The following is a 14,450-nucleotide window of genomic DNA, read 5'->3' on the forward strand; positions in this document are numbered from 1 at the left end:
GTCCAACCTAATTCAAACAACCATTTAATTAACAACAGAAATAAAACCTAGTTTTGCTTTACAAAAATTGTTTTGAGGTAAATTTCACCTGCACCCAAATTATTAGAGTGTTTTTATTTTAAATATCCAACTATAAAAAAAATTTATTTGCATACTGAAGTTTTGGAAATTAAATTCTTTTTTATTCACTCTACCATCAAAGTTGACAACCGAAGTTTTATATTTTAAAATGTCATTATATTACTTTTAAAAATGTTTATTAAAAGTATGTGTTAGAATTGAGTGACCCGAATCCTTATTTAAATAAAATATAATGGTAAAATAAAATAAAAGTAAAATCCATATAGAACTACACTTCTTTTATTTTATTCTAGAATAAGGTTTTTTTAAACCTTATTAAACTCCATCTATTTAATATTGATTAGAATAAGGTGTTTCAATCTTACTACACTCGTATTAGAATATATTTTACAAGCTTATAAATAGACATAGTCTACTTCTCTTGTAATCATTCGAATTCGACATAATGAATTTTCTTCTCCTCTGCCCATGATTTTTTCTCGAAAGTGTTTCCAAGTAAAATCTGTGTGTTTTTTATTTTTATTTCCCTTTTATTTGCGATATATTGTCATTACCGACATTTTATTTTTTTAACAAATTGGTATCAGAGCTTCCGGGTTGTTCATCTCAATCACAGTAATGGCATATTTGAAGTATGAAATTTCGCTATTGGATCACAACACTAGATTCGCGTTGTGGCAGATAAATATGCAGGTAGTTCTTGCACAGATGGACTTAGAGAAATCCCTGCTAGGGGTAGATAAGATGCCTTCGACATTGACAGAGGAAGAGAAGAAGCGCAAGGATCGAAAGGCGTTAACACAGTTACATCTGCATTTGTTTAACAAAATTTTGTAGGATGTGATGAAGGAGAAGACTGCCGCTGAATTATGGAAGAGGCTGAAACAAATATGTATGTCGAAAACTCTAACTAACAAGTTATATATGAAGCAACGTCTTTATGCTCATCGTTTGGAGGAAGGTACGTCTATGTACGAACATTTAATAGTGTTTAAAGAAATTCTCTCAAACTTGAAGGCCATGGAAGTTCAGTATGATAAGGAAGATCTAGGGTTGATTCTACTTTGTACGTTGCCCCCATCTTATTCAACCTTTAGAGACACGATTTTATATAGCCGTGAGTCTCTCACAGTTGATGAGGTTTATGATTCTTTGACCTCATATGATAAGATGAAACATATTGTGGTTAAAACTGACTCTCAAAGAGAGGGTTTCATTGTTCATGGAAGACAAGATCAGAATGCTGATGATGATCGTGGAAGACACAAGAACAGAATCCTCGCGATAAATCTAAAGGTAAATCGAAGTCTTCAAACATAGGTAAAACTTGTAACTTCTGCAAGAAAAAAGGGCATATTAAATTTGAGTGCTATAAGCTACAGAATAAGATCAAAAGGGAGGCTACGAATCAAAAGGAAAAATAACCAGAAAATTCTGGTAAAGTTGATGTTGTAGAAAACTACAACGATGGTGAACTTCTAGTCGCTTTTGTCAACAATTCTAAAGTGAGCGAGGAGTGGATCCTTGATTCAGGTTGCACCTTCCACATGAGTCCCAATCAGGATTGGTTTACAACTTACGAAACAGTGTCTGAAGGTGTTGTTTTGATGGGAAATAATGCTTCGTGTAAAATCACAGGTGTTGGAATAATTAAAGTTAAGATGTTTGATGGAGTTGTCAGAACACTTAGTAACGTACGACATGTTCCAGAATTGAAGAGAAATTTAATTTCGTTAAGTACTCTTGATTCAAAAGGGTACAAATACATAGCTGAAAGTGGAGTTTTGAATATTTCCAAAGGTTTCCTTGTTGTAATGAAAGGGCAGTGAAAGACTGCCAAGTTATATGTTCTGCAAGGTTCTACTGTTACTGGTGATATAGCTGCCACTTCTTCTTCATTGTCAGATGATGATATTACTAAAATTTGGCATATGCGCTTAGGGCATATAAGTAAGAATGGCATGGCAGAATTGAACAAAAAAGGACTTCTTGATGGGTAAGGAATTTGCAAACTGAAGTTCTGTGAGCACTGCATTTTGGGGAAGCAAAAGAGAGTTCAATTCACCATAGGGATCCATAACACGAAGGGAACGTTAGAGTATATTCATTCTAATCTATGGGGGCTATCCAGAGTGCCTTCGAGAGGTGGAGCTAATTATATGCTAACTTTTATTGATGATTTTTCCAGAAAAGTTTGAGCGTTCTTCCTGAAGCAAAAAGGCGATGTGTTTTTTGCATTTAAGTCTTGGAAAACTATGATTGAAAAATAGACGGGAAAACAAATAAAATACCACCACACAGACAATAGCTTAAAGTTCTATTCTGATGAGTTTAATAAACTGTGCAAGTTAGAAGGGATCGTGAGACACTTGATAGTTCGTCATACTCCACAACAAAACGGTATTGTAGAATGAATGAACAGAACGATCATGGAGAAGGTTCGATGTATGTTGTCAAATGCCAACTTACCAAAGTCATTTTAGGTCGAAGCAGCCTCTACTGCATGTTTTTTTATCAATCAATCTCCATTAGTTTCCATTGAGAAAAATACTCCGCAAGAGGTATGGTGTAACAGCCTAATTTTCAGTGGTGTCGAGAATAGAGATTTGAGATCACTAAATCCGACGAGTGAGTCGAAAATTTAATAAATTAATACCTATGAGTCAAATGTGAATATGGAAGTATTTTTGAATTAGTGAATTTGGTGATTTAAAAGAATTAATTAGGTAAATTGGGTCGAGAATGAGGTATCAAGACCTTGACTTCATAAATCGAGCCATAAATATTTTTAGAAATATTTATGGAGTGTTAGTGGGGTAGTATTAAAATTTCGTCAGAAAATTTTGACGTTTGGGTGATTAATTAAATAAAAAGAACTAAATTAAAAAAGATGTAAAAGTTGCTAAAAGGATTAAATAGCTCAATTGTCAAATGAGGAAGGACCTAAAGTGAAAATAAGCCCAAAGGAGATATTTTGGGCGGCAATAGCTGAAAAAAAAATCAAGAAAAGGGTGAAAGAAGGGCAACATTGGAAAATTACCAAAATTAGCTAAATAAAAATGGGACCAAATTGGAATATCTAGAATTCTCTTTATTTTTTCTTCATTCTCATCAGCCAAAACGCAATAGGAGGGGTTCTATAAGCTGGTATTCCATAATTTTTGTACCAAGTGAGTTAATCCTTGCCTTTTTTCTTATAATTTTTGTGTTTTTAAGACTTTTACAACTAGGTCCTACTATTAAATTCATTAGTTTTTGATTTCATGGATGAAATTGAAAGTCATCATGGTTGAGTGTTGTAAGTTTATGATGAAATAGCATGAAATTGAAACTTTAATCTGTTTATGAGATGATTCTATTAGGTAATTTCAATAGAAATTGATTTTTAGGACCTAATTGTGAAAATGTTTGGAATTAAAGTCTAGTGCTGAAATTCTGATTTCCAAAGGTTATAAAGTAATTTAAAGTGATATAATAAAGTGTTAATTGAGAAAAATCAGCTCAATTGGGAAGCTAATTGTGTAGGGACGAAATTATTATTTATTAAAAGCTTAGGGGTAAAATGGTAATAAACATCTTGCACTAAAATAGTTTTGGACAGCAGCAGTAAGTTAACTTTGAAAAATCACCATAAATTTTAGAAATCGAATTAGGAGATGAAAAAAATATGGAATTAAATCTTATTGAGTCTAGTTTCTCATAGAAGAAACAATGTAAGCAATGGAATTGTAAATCATGAGATATAATAAATTTTGTAAGACAAGGTCAGAATAAATTCGGGCTCGCCTGTTTTGAATTTGAAAAATCATAAAAAAAATTAATAAAAATAATTAGGGGCTTAAATTTATATGTTTAGAATCCTGAATGAGTCTATTTTCAAGAGAAATAAATGGAACATCATTCGAATCCTGTACGAGGAGATAATTAATTTTTAGTGAAGAAGGGTCGGAGCTGCCAGACAGCAGAACAGGGGTGACTTTAAAGAATAAACTGTACTTATTGGTTAAACTAAAAATTATAAAATTTTTATGGTAAGAAGATACGTGAGTCTAGTTTTAGGGAAAATTATCGTATCTTAATTTGGAGTTATGTAGCTCAAGATAAAAATAATTTAGTGACTATGATACGAATGGATAGCTTGAATATTCACATAAGTAAATAGTGAAAATTATGGATAATGTTACTTACAAGTGTGTTATTTATTCTGAGGATGTGGATGGAGAGGAGGAGGAGGAAAATATACATATATATATGAATGACTTGTGTATAAATTGATCACATGCCCGATTATAATCGATAAATGTTGAATTAGAAATGATATAATGTTTTATTTGGAATATTTATTATGAAATTATGATTATCGCTATAATACAAAAATCAAACTTGTGAGTTTATATAACTAAATTTTAGTGATCATTTGTTAATAGTATTAAATTTCAATAGTATTTTATGAATGGTGATTAATATTTATGTATGTTAATTGTTGAAAATAAGTAAATTATGTACAAAAGTTATGAAATTGAACTGAGTATTTCGGAGGAACGGAACACAGGAAATGAGTACGATTTTTCAGTGAAAAATATGAATTGACGGTAAATTACCCAAGTAAACCGAGATTTAGCATTTGTTGCGAATTCTCGTGTTTGCTTTCTGTTTAGCTCTTACGAGCTTCCGTTAACTCATATGAGTTTCAGTTCAACTCTGATGAGCTTCAGTTAGCCTTCGGGCTTCCGTTTAGCACTTGTGTGCTTTAGTCAGCCTTCGGGCTTCAGATCACAATGTACTCAAATCCGTAAGTCGTTCCTTGAATGGACAAGTTGGTAAGTCGTAAATGTAACGTATGGAAAAAGAAATGTAAGTAATGTTATCATTATTATTATTGAGCTCAATTATATGATTTCATCATTCAGAGATTGTGTTTGACAGGATATGTTAACAAATTATGAGTATGTGAATCAAAGTGACAGAATTTAAACACCTAATGAGGTTGAGCTCATTCACATGAATTTGTCATTTGAAATTGTGATTGACAGGAAGAAACAGTGAAATTGCATGCTTATGAATGGTTACACATAATTATCTGAAAAACAAGAAAAATGACAGTTATTGATATATAGAGACATGAGACGTTGATATATGAATGTGGAATATGTTTGATAAATGTATTCATTCATAATTATGGAATTATGTACCTCATGTGTGTTATTTGCATAAAGATGATATTTCAAATACTTTGGTGAATAAAGCTTAAATATGAAACAGTATGAAATCGAGACAAGTTGTTATGAAAATATATTTAAATTATCTGTAAGTGTTTCATACTCCTCGGTAATGCCTCGTACTATATTCCGGCGACGGATACGGGTAAGGGGTGTTACATATGGTTTGGTAATCCTGCTGACTATTCTAATTTAAAGATCTTTGGGTGTTCTGCGTATGCTTATGTTGATAATGGAAAATTGGAACTGAGATCCATTAAATATGTTTTTCTTTGTTATAAAGCTAGTGTAAAAGGGTATAAGTTATGGTGACCTGAAAATAGAAAAGTTGTGATAAGCAGAGATGTTGTTTTTGATGAAATTGCTATGCTACCTAACTTACCTCTTAAAGACTCTTCCAATAGAGAAAATCAAAAGCAGGTGAAGTATCAAATTAGTCCAAAATCTATAACAAAGTCGACTCCTCAAGCCAGTACAAAAATTCATAATAAAGTTGCTTCTTCACCATAATACTCAATCGCCAAAAATAGAACTAGAAGAGAAATTAAATCTTCAAAGAAGTATGCCGAGGCTGATCTAGTTGCTTATGTTTTAAATGTGGCTGAAAATATAGATGCAAACTAAGAGCCATCTAATTATTCTGAGGTGGTTAGCTGTGAAAACTCAGAAAAGTGGATGTTTGCTATGCAAGAGGAGATGGAATCACGTCATAAAAACAGAACATTGGATCTTGTAAAACTTCCTAAAAAAAATGTTGTTCATTGTAAATGGGTGTTTAAAAAAAAGAAGGGGCTCTAGGAGTTGAAGAACCTAGATATAAAGCAAGACTTGTTGCAAAGGGTTACAGTCAAATTCCAGGAATGGACTTCACAGATGTGTTCTCTCCAGTTGTGAAGTATAATTCGATTCGAGCTTTGCTTTGTATTGTGGTCATGCATGATTTGGAGCTTGAGCAGTTAGATGTAAAAACTGCATTTTTACATTAAAAACTTGATGATGATATTTACATACAGCAACCAGAGGGTTTTACGGTCTCAGAAAAAGAGGACTATGCTTGCTTACTGAAAAATTCCCTTTATGGTTTGAAACAGTCACCAAGACAGTGGTACAAGAGGTTTGATTCTTTTATGACTTTTCATGATTTCAAATTAAGTAACTTTGACAGTTGTGTTTACTTTAAGAAAAACAATGATGGTTATTTTATGTATCTACTCTTTTATGTTGATGACATGTTGATAGCAGCGAAAGATAAATGAGAGATAAGAAAGGTTAAAGCCCAACTAAGTGAAAAATTTAAGATGAAAGATTTGGGACCAGCAAAGAAGATAATTGGTATGGAGATTTTCAGAGATAGAAAAGCAAGTAAATTGTACCTAAGTCAGAAGGGGTACATTAACAGGTTCAATATGCAGAGTGCTAAGCCTGTTAGTACTTCTTTAGCAGTCCATTTTAGACTTTCATCGGCTTTGTGTCCACAATCAGATGATGAGATTGAGTACATGTCACATGTTCCATACTTTAGTGTAGTGGGATCTCTCATATATGTTATGGTTTATTCACATCTAGATTTATCATATGCAATCAATACAGTTAGCAGATACATAGTGAATCCTAGTAAAAAACATTGGAAAGCAGTTCAGTGGATTTTAAGATACTTACGAAAAACTGCTGATGTTTGCTTACAGTTTGGAAGAACTAGAGATGGAGTCATTGGGTATGTTGGTGTTAATTTTGCTGGAGACCTTGATAGAAGAAGATCTCTCACAAGTTATGCCTTTACAATTAGATGTTGTGCAATCAGTTGGAAAGCCACTTTGCAAACTACAGTTGCTTTATGTACCACTGAAGCTGAGTACATGGTAATTACTGAGGCTTGTAAAGAAGCTATTTGGTTGAAGGGACTCTTTAGTAAACTCAATGAAAACCTTCAAATCAGTACAGTATTTTGTGACAGTCAGAGTGTCATCTTCCTTACAAAAGATCAAATGTTTCATGAGAGAACAAAACACATTGATGTTTGGTATCATTTTGTTTGTGATATTATTGCTCGTGGTGATATTGTTGTGAGCAAAATTAGTACTCATGAAAATCTTGTAGATATGATGACTAAGCCACTTCCTATAACCAAGTTTGAACATTGCTTAAACTTGGTTGGTGTTCATTGTTAAAGTTAAACCCTTAAGATGGAAGGGGTGGAGAACTTGTTCGTTGAAAGTTCGCAATGAAGAACTTGTTCATTGAGAATTCGTATCAAGGTGGAGATTGTTAGAATTGAGTGACCCGAATCCTAAAGTACAATAGTAAAATAAAATAAAAGTAAAATCCATATAGAACTACATTTCTTTTATTTTATTCTAAAATAAGGTTTTTTAAACCTTATTAAACTCCGTCTATTTGATATTGATTAGAATAAGGTATTTCAATCTTACTACACTCCTATTAGAATATGGTTTTAAATAGACATAGTCTACTCCTCTTGTAATCATTCGAATTCGACATAGTGAATTTTCTTCTCCTCTGCCTGTGGTTTTTTCCCGAAAGGGTTTCTACGTAAAATATGTGTGTTCTTTATTTTTATTTCTCTTTTCTTTGCGATTTATTGTTATTATTAACATTCTATTTTTTTAACAGTATGCATATGGAACATGCTCAAAGTTAAGCATATAAATAGAATAAATGAACTTAATTGAGTTTAATCTTACCGCTATTCAAACTTGGCTTGACTCTTTTAGATTCTTAATCCTAATCCCTATTATGGTTGAGCAAAAATAAAATAAAAAATTGAAAATAAAATTGAACTACAACATTTAGCCTTTGCTTGGTAGAGTGGTAAGAAAATTGAAAAGATGGAGAATATAATTTGTCTTTCTATATCTTGGTAGAGTTGAAAAATGAAAGGAAAAAAATAAAACATTTGAAAAATGTATAATTTTGAACTAACATACTCTTATCTTTCATTTTCTCTCCTCTCACCATTCCGGTTTGGAAGAATTGGTTTTTATACATTAAGATGGAAAATGATCATCTCTCCTATTTTCTTTCCTCTCACTTTTCTTCCACACAAAGCACATTCAAAATTTATTTTCCTTCCACATTTTCCATTCACTCCTTCCATCTCTCCACTTTTCCACCCAACCAAACACACCCTTAGTTTGGTTTTGGTTTGATTTTATTAAAATTGTGTAGATGAAGAAATTTTGGGGCCAATTACAAAATGTCATGTGTCAAGTTGCAACTATCATGGATGAAATAATGATTTCATATATTGTGTCATAATTAATTTTCTCTAGTTAATTTAAATTAATTAAAAGATAGATAATAAAAAATTATATCATCACTAATTAATTTAAACTAATTAAAAGATAAATAATAAAAAAATATATTATCATTAAATAAATTAAATTATTTAAGTGATAATATTTGACCGCGTCTCGGCATGCATGCATCAGGGCTTAAAAATGTGTAATTAAATATGAAATGATGTGCAGTGTCAGCAAGTGTACAAGTCAAATTGTACCATAGTTAATTTTATAACAAAATACTTTGAAAGTATTCCGAAGATTATATCCAAGAGAGGTATGTTTAAACTAAATTAACAATAAATCTTAACACCCTAAATTAGGTCGCAGCTGCTATAGAACTAAAGTGCATAAATAACAAAATTCCAAGTTATATCAAATTTAACAAGTAGAAGAATGATTAACACCCATGGTTGTGATTAACCTAAAATCTGGGATTTTACCAACTAATTAAAAACTAACCTAGTTAATAATTTTCGGCATATAACTAAATTAATTAATTGACTTAGTCCACTTATCCTTCGACCTGATGAAACTAAACAGGGCTAGGCTAGATTGGTTCTAAGTAGAATATTCTTTCGGTCTCATCTATCTAAATTACTTCCCAAAGTGTAACAAGAAAGAAAATTGATTTAATATTATTAATTAATGAATATTGAACTTTTATGACAAAAAGGGACTAAATTGAAAAGTTATAAAAGTTTATAATAAAATATTTGATAAGTGAATAATGTAATAAAGAATGTAATATCTTGTGCTTTGACCCGATGTTTGAGTTGAGTATGGGGGTGTTACAATGAACAGAGCCTTATCAGTTTAGAAAATATCTTACGAAAAAAAATTTGGTAAGACATTTTATGGGAATAATGAGGTAATTTTATGTTGACTGGAAAACATTTTACGTCTTATTTTACATGAAACAAACATAAAAAAAAGGTTGGAAATATTTTTTGTAAAAGCTTATACTTTGAAATGAACGGACCCTTAAGATTAAATTTAGATTTGAACAATAGAAAAAAAAATAAAGAATATAATTGCTCTATGGAACCCTTGGAAAATTTGCTCCCAAAAACGCCAATAATCAAATGAGTTTTCCCTACGAAACCCCTATGAAAAGGACCCTTAAAAATATGGATAATCAAGTTTTGAAGGTATGGAATAATAAGAGTGAAATCACTTAAACCCTTAAAATACTCTTTACATCTCACAAACATTATTTCACCCATAAAAAAAATATACTTTATTCCTAGCATACCAAGGGTGGTGGCTAAGCTTAATTGTAGGCTGAAAATACTAGTTAATAAACAATAAACTAAATTAATTCCTTTGTAAATCTCTTAATATCACTGAAAAGCTAATAAAAAATTACTTGTGACTTGTTGTAATCAATGAGATTCAATTAAATAAATGAATTACATCATCATTGTGATTTATAAGAGAAAAAAAACTGATTAAAATTGAATAGTTTTGGATGATTATGAAAAGGTCCATTTGTATCAAGAAATGTTGTTGAATGCACTCAAGTTCTTCTATTTATTCATGATTAAGTAACAATCCATAGTAAAATACATGTGATTTCCTTAGTCCAATTTCCCATGCTATTTTGAGCTCTCATGACTGCTCATTTGCTCACGCTTATAATATCTCTCAATGGACCTACAATAAATTAAAACAAAAACCATAAGTTCATTGAAGATACTTAGAATTTTTACTTTTAAATTACTATAAATAAAATAATAATAATTTTGAAAATTTTGAAAAATAAAAAAGTTTAACAAAAATGGTGATTTTTTAAAATGAAAAGCTTTTAATAACAGTCAAATTCGTCCAATGAAATTTCTCATTGCATATTTCAACCTCACAAACATCATGAGTCTACTTAAAATAGTAGAAATAAAGTCTTAGGATGAAAAGATTGAGTTATGATTATATTTGACTCTTTGCTTCTAATGTTTGAACGAACCACTAACTAAAACAAAGCTACTAAATATTAATTAAGGGTGAAGTTAAATTTTTTTTAGACAAAATTAAGTTGTATATTTTTATGATAGTAAAAATATAATTTCACCATTTAATAGCCTATATATTTATAAATTTTAAATGATTAAATTAAAATTTTATCATTTTTAGGACTAAAGTATAATTTTAATATATATTAAGTTAACATTTTATAAATTAAAGATTAAAAATCAAATTCTCAATTATAGGGGCAAGGGCTCTCCAGCTCCTTGACTCTGCCATTGATATATATAATTGAATATCCATGGTTCATATCACCAATATCTCTTTAATTAAGGTGAGTAAATTACACTTAAACTTTTAAAAAATAAATTTTACTTAATTTAATCTCTTAACCAATATAAGGTTTTATAAATTTTTCTCAAGTTGCAACTGACGCAGTAATTGATAATTATAACTCGTATTAATTCAAATTTGATCGACATCTAAAAAGTGTGAACTAAAATTTTAATTATTTAAATATAAAATGATTTGAACACATTAAATGAGCCGGTTCAATTTTATCTAACCAAAAATTAACCTAAACTATTTCAATTTGACAAGTATAAAATCTATGTAATTTATACCGGTTTACATTTGATGAACCAATAGTGACACTATTTGAAAAAGAATGAAGAAATATCGATATAAATTGCATATTTTAAATAACGTCATCTCGTTAAATTTTTTTCACACACATATATATTAAATTTGTGATTCATTTATAATACTATATTTGAACTTTGATTTAGTATAATTTTATACTTGAAATTTTAATTTTAATGTAAATTTTATATAATATTAATAGTGCTAACACTATTTTTTTAAAGTAATATGGAAATTGTTAATGTGAGATTTAATTAAATAAATAAATTCAAATTATTTTTATATAAATTGAAATAATACAATGATAAAAAATTATTTTTTTAGTGTATACGAAAATAATTTAAATTTATTTTATTTATTGTTGAACTTAATAAAATGTGATTTCAACTTCAAAAAAAAAATCACATGAATTATTTATGTACTTTTGTTATTCAGTAGATAACAAATTTAATGGTATATGAAATATGAAATTGAATTGAAATATAGAAATTCCACCAGGTTACGCACTCCTCCTAAATTTGTTTTTCCATAAAAGTGAGGAATGGGCTGCTTACTAAATGAACGTCGTGTCCATCATAACCTTATAAGTCTAAACCCAGCAGCCGATGCTTTTACCAAAACTATAAAAGCAATCTTTTTCTTTTATTTGGATACATTCACTAACCTTTCTTTAATCGTGAATAATCACGAGAGTGATGGCATTGGCAGGCACATTAAGTAATCCTTATCTTCTTTTACGTAATAATTTCCTAATAAATCCAATTATTTTTTACTTAATCTTAAATTTTTATATATAAACCCATATTATTTATTTTGCAACATTAAATTTAATAAAAATTATAATCTTACAACCTTCTCTTTAATACGATTTTACTTATTATAAATAATTATTGTAAACTTATTATAAAATTAATATTGTGAATTTCTATCTAATAAAGTAAGTAATAATTATATTTAAGAAAGAAAGCAAGTAGGAATGAAATCAACAAAATTAAAAGTCTTTTATGCATATTTTATTTTACATTATTTCACAGTTCATAAGTTTAAAAAATTCAATTAATCAATGTGAGTTATCAAATTAAATTAATTAATTAATCATGAGTTATTGAATTCAAATAATTAATTTATAAGTTTATGATACTACAAATTTACAGTAAAATATTTAATTAGAGAACTTTATAATTTATTGATCTACCCATTAAAGATTATTTTTATTTAATAAAATATTATTTTACTGAAATTTAATCACTTTTTGAAACAATATTTTAATTCATATTGATATAACAGATACTGTTAGAGATAAAACCGAATATTTTATATTTGGAAAAAGTACTGAAATAATTCATAAAAAATGGGTTTGAAAACACAAGTAAACTTCTTTTTCTGCCATGGATAAAAATCGTGCAAGTTTGCTAGATTGTGATAGGGTCATTAATTTAGTAATATTTGCTTTCAAGGCAAGGCAAGAGGTGTAATCCAGTTCATGTTTGTTTAGCTTGATTGACCTTTAAAGTTGGATCTTACTCAAAAATCGAACTATTCTTCTCATTGTTTGTACAATTATTGAAATGGAGATGAGGGTATGTCAAGTGTTCTAATCACGGTTCCATATCCATCCAGACTTGATATTTTTATTTTCATTATGATGATAACATGTTTTAAAAATGAAAAAGAAATTAATGAATATTAAATTCAAACCCATCATGTTAATCACCGCTGTAAATTCATCTCTGTGTTCAAGGCAAAATTCATATGAATTCTACGAAAATGTATACTTGCTACAATAAAAACTGGGCGACACCTCCTAAAATATAAATTAAATAATAAAATGTTCACCCTCCCTCCATACCAATTCACCTCAGTGGCTTTAGCATATAGGCTTTCGGGATATTTCTCTTTTAGGTCCCTCATTTTAAACTTTATTTTAGTTCTAAAATTAATTCTTAGTTTTAACATTTTTTTTATTTAGTCATTGCTTTTAATATTTTTGAATTTAATTTAAATCTTATGTGGTTCTTTTAATTATTAAAGCCTTTATATGTATATGGTGAAGATTCAATTTGATTAATTAATCAAAATTAAAATTATTATACAATTAATCTATATTAAAAAAGACATTTGAATAGACACAACTACAAATTGAATCTTCACCATATACAAACAAAGGCATTAATAATTAGAATTAATTATTAATCAAAATTATTGTACATTCTGAAAAAAAAATTCAAAATTAAACTTATTATACAATTAATCTATATTAAAAGAAACATGTAAATAGGCACAACTTAATATATATATATATAAAAGACAAATTTAATCTCTATCATATAAATACAAAGGAATTAATAATTTTAAAAAATCATATAAGATGAAAACTAAATTAAAAAATATTAAAAACAATGACTAAATAGAAAAAATTAAATCTATGAATTAATGTTCGAATTAAAATAAAGTTTAAAATTGAAGGACCTAAATTAGAAATATGCTAAATTCTGTTGCTAAACCTACTTGATTTGGAGTAGAGCTGTTTATGGAAGCCTATGCAATGTATTTAGACTACTTTTCCGAGCCCAAGCCAAGTTCAAAAATGAACTTACTTTTTTATCAAGCTCAACTCGAATGAAGAAAAGTAAACCTGGACCTAACCTGTCCTGCCAAGTCTATATTTGATTTTTTAAATTAATTTTTATTTAATTTTTTTTAAAATAGTACAATACACTATATACACTAAAAAAAAGTTAAAATAAAAGTTTTCTAACAAATCAAAAAGATATTAAAAAGTATTTATATTAAACAACACTACCATAAATATAATAAATATTTTATTGTATTAAATATAAAATATAAAATATTATATTTTTAGATCTTGAGCAACAAATTTAATTGTTATTAAACTAATAATTTGATATAAATATATATATAATTATTCTTTAACATATATAATTAATATAATATTATTTTATAATATAATAATTAGACTGAGCCTACCCATATAAAAAATAACCTTAAATTTTACATAAATCTATTTTTAAGACTCGTATTCTATCTAAACTTTTTTATTTTTTAAATGAACCATTAAATTTAAACAGACGACCCAATTCAGGAGGATGTGCTTCATCTCACTGCGACACCAACAATTTTTTATTTATTTTATTATTTTACTATTATTTAATTTTTATTTTGGGTGATGCGGCCCCAGGGATATGGGACACCACTTTTTAGTGTAGCAATTCGTAATTAATTTAGA

This window comes from Gossypium hirsutum, chromosome A12 (genome assembly GCF_007990345.1).
Source record: "Gossypium hirsutum isolate 1008001.06 chromosome A12, Gossypium_hirsutum_v2.1, whole genome shotgun sequence".
In the NCBI taxonomy this organism is placed as follows: Eukaryota; Viridiplantae; Streptophyta; class Magnoliopsida; order Malvales; family Malvaceae; genus Gossypium; species Gossypium hirsutum.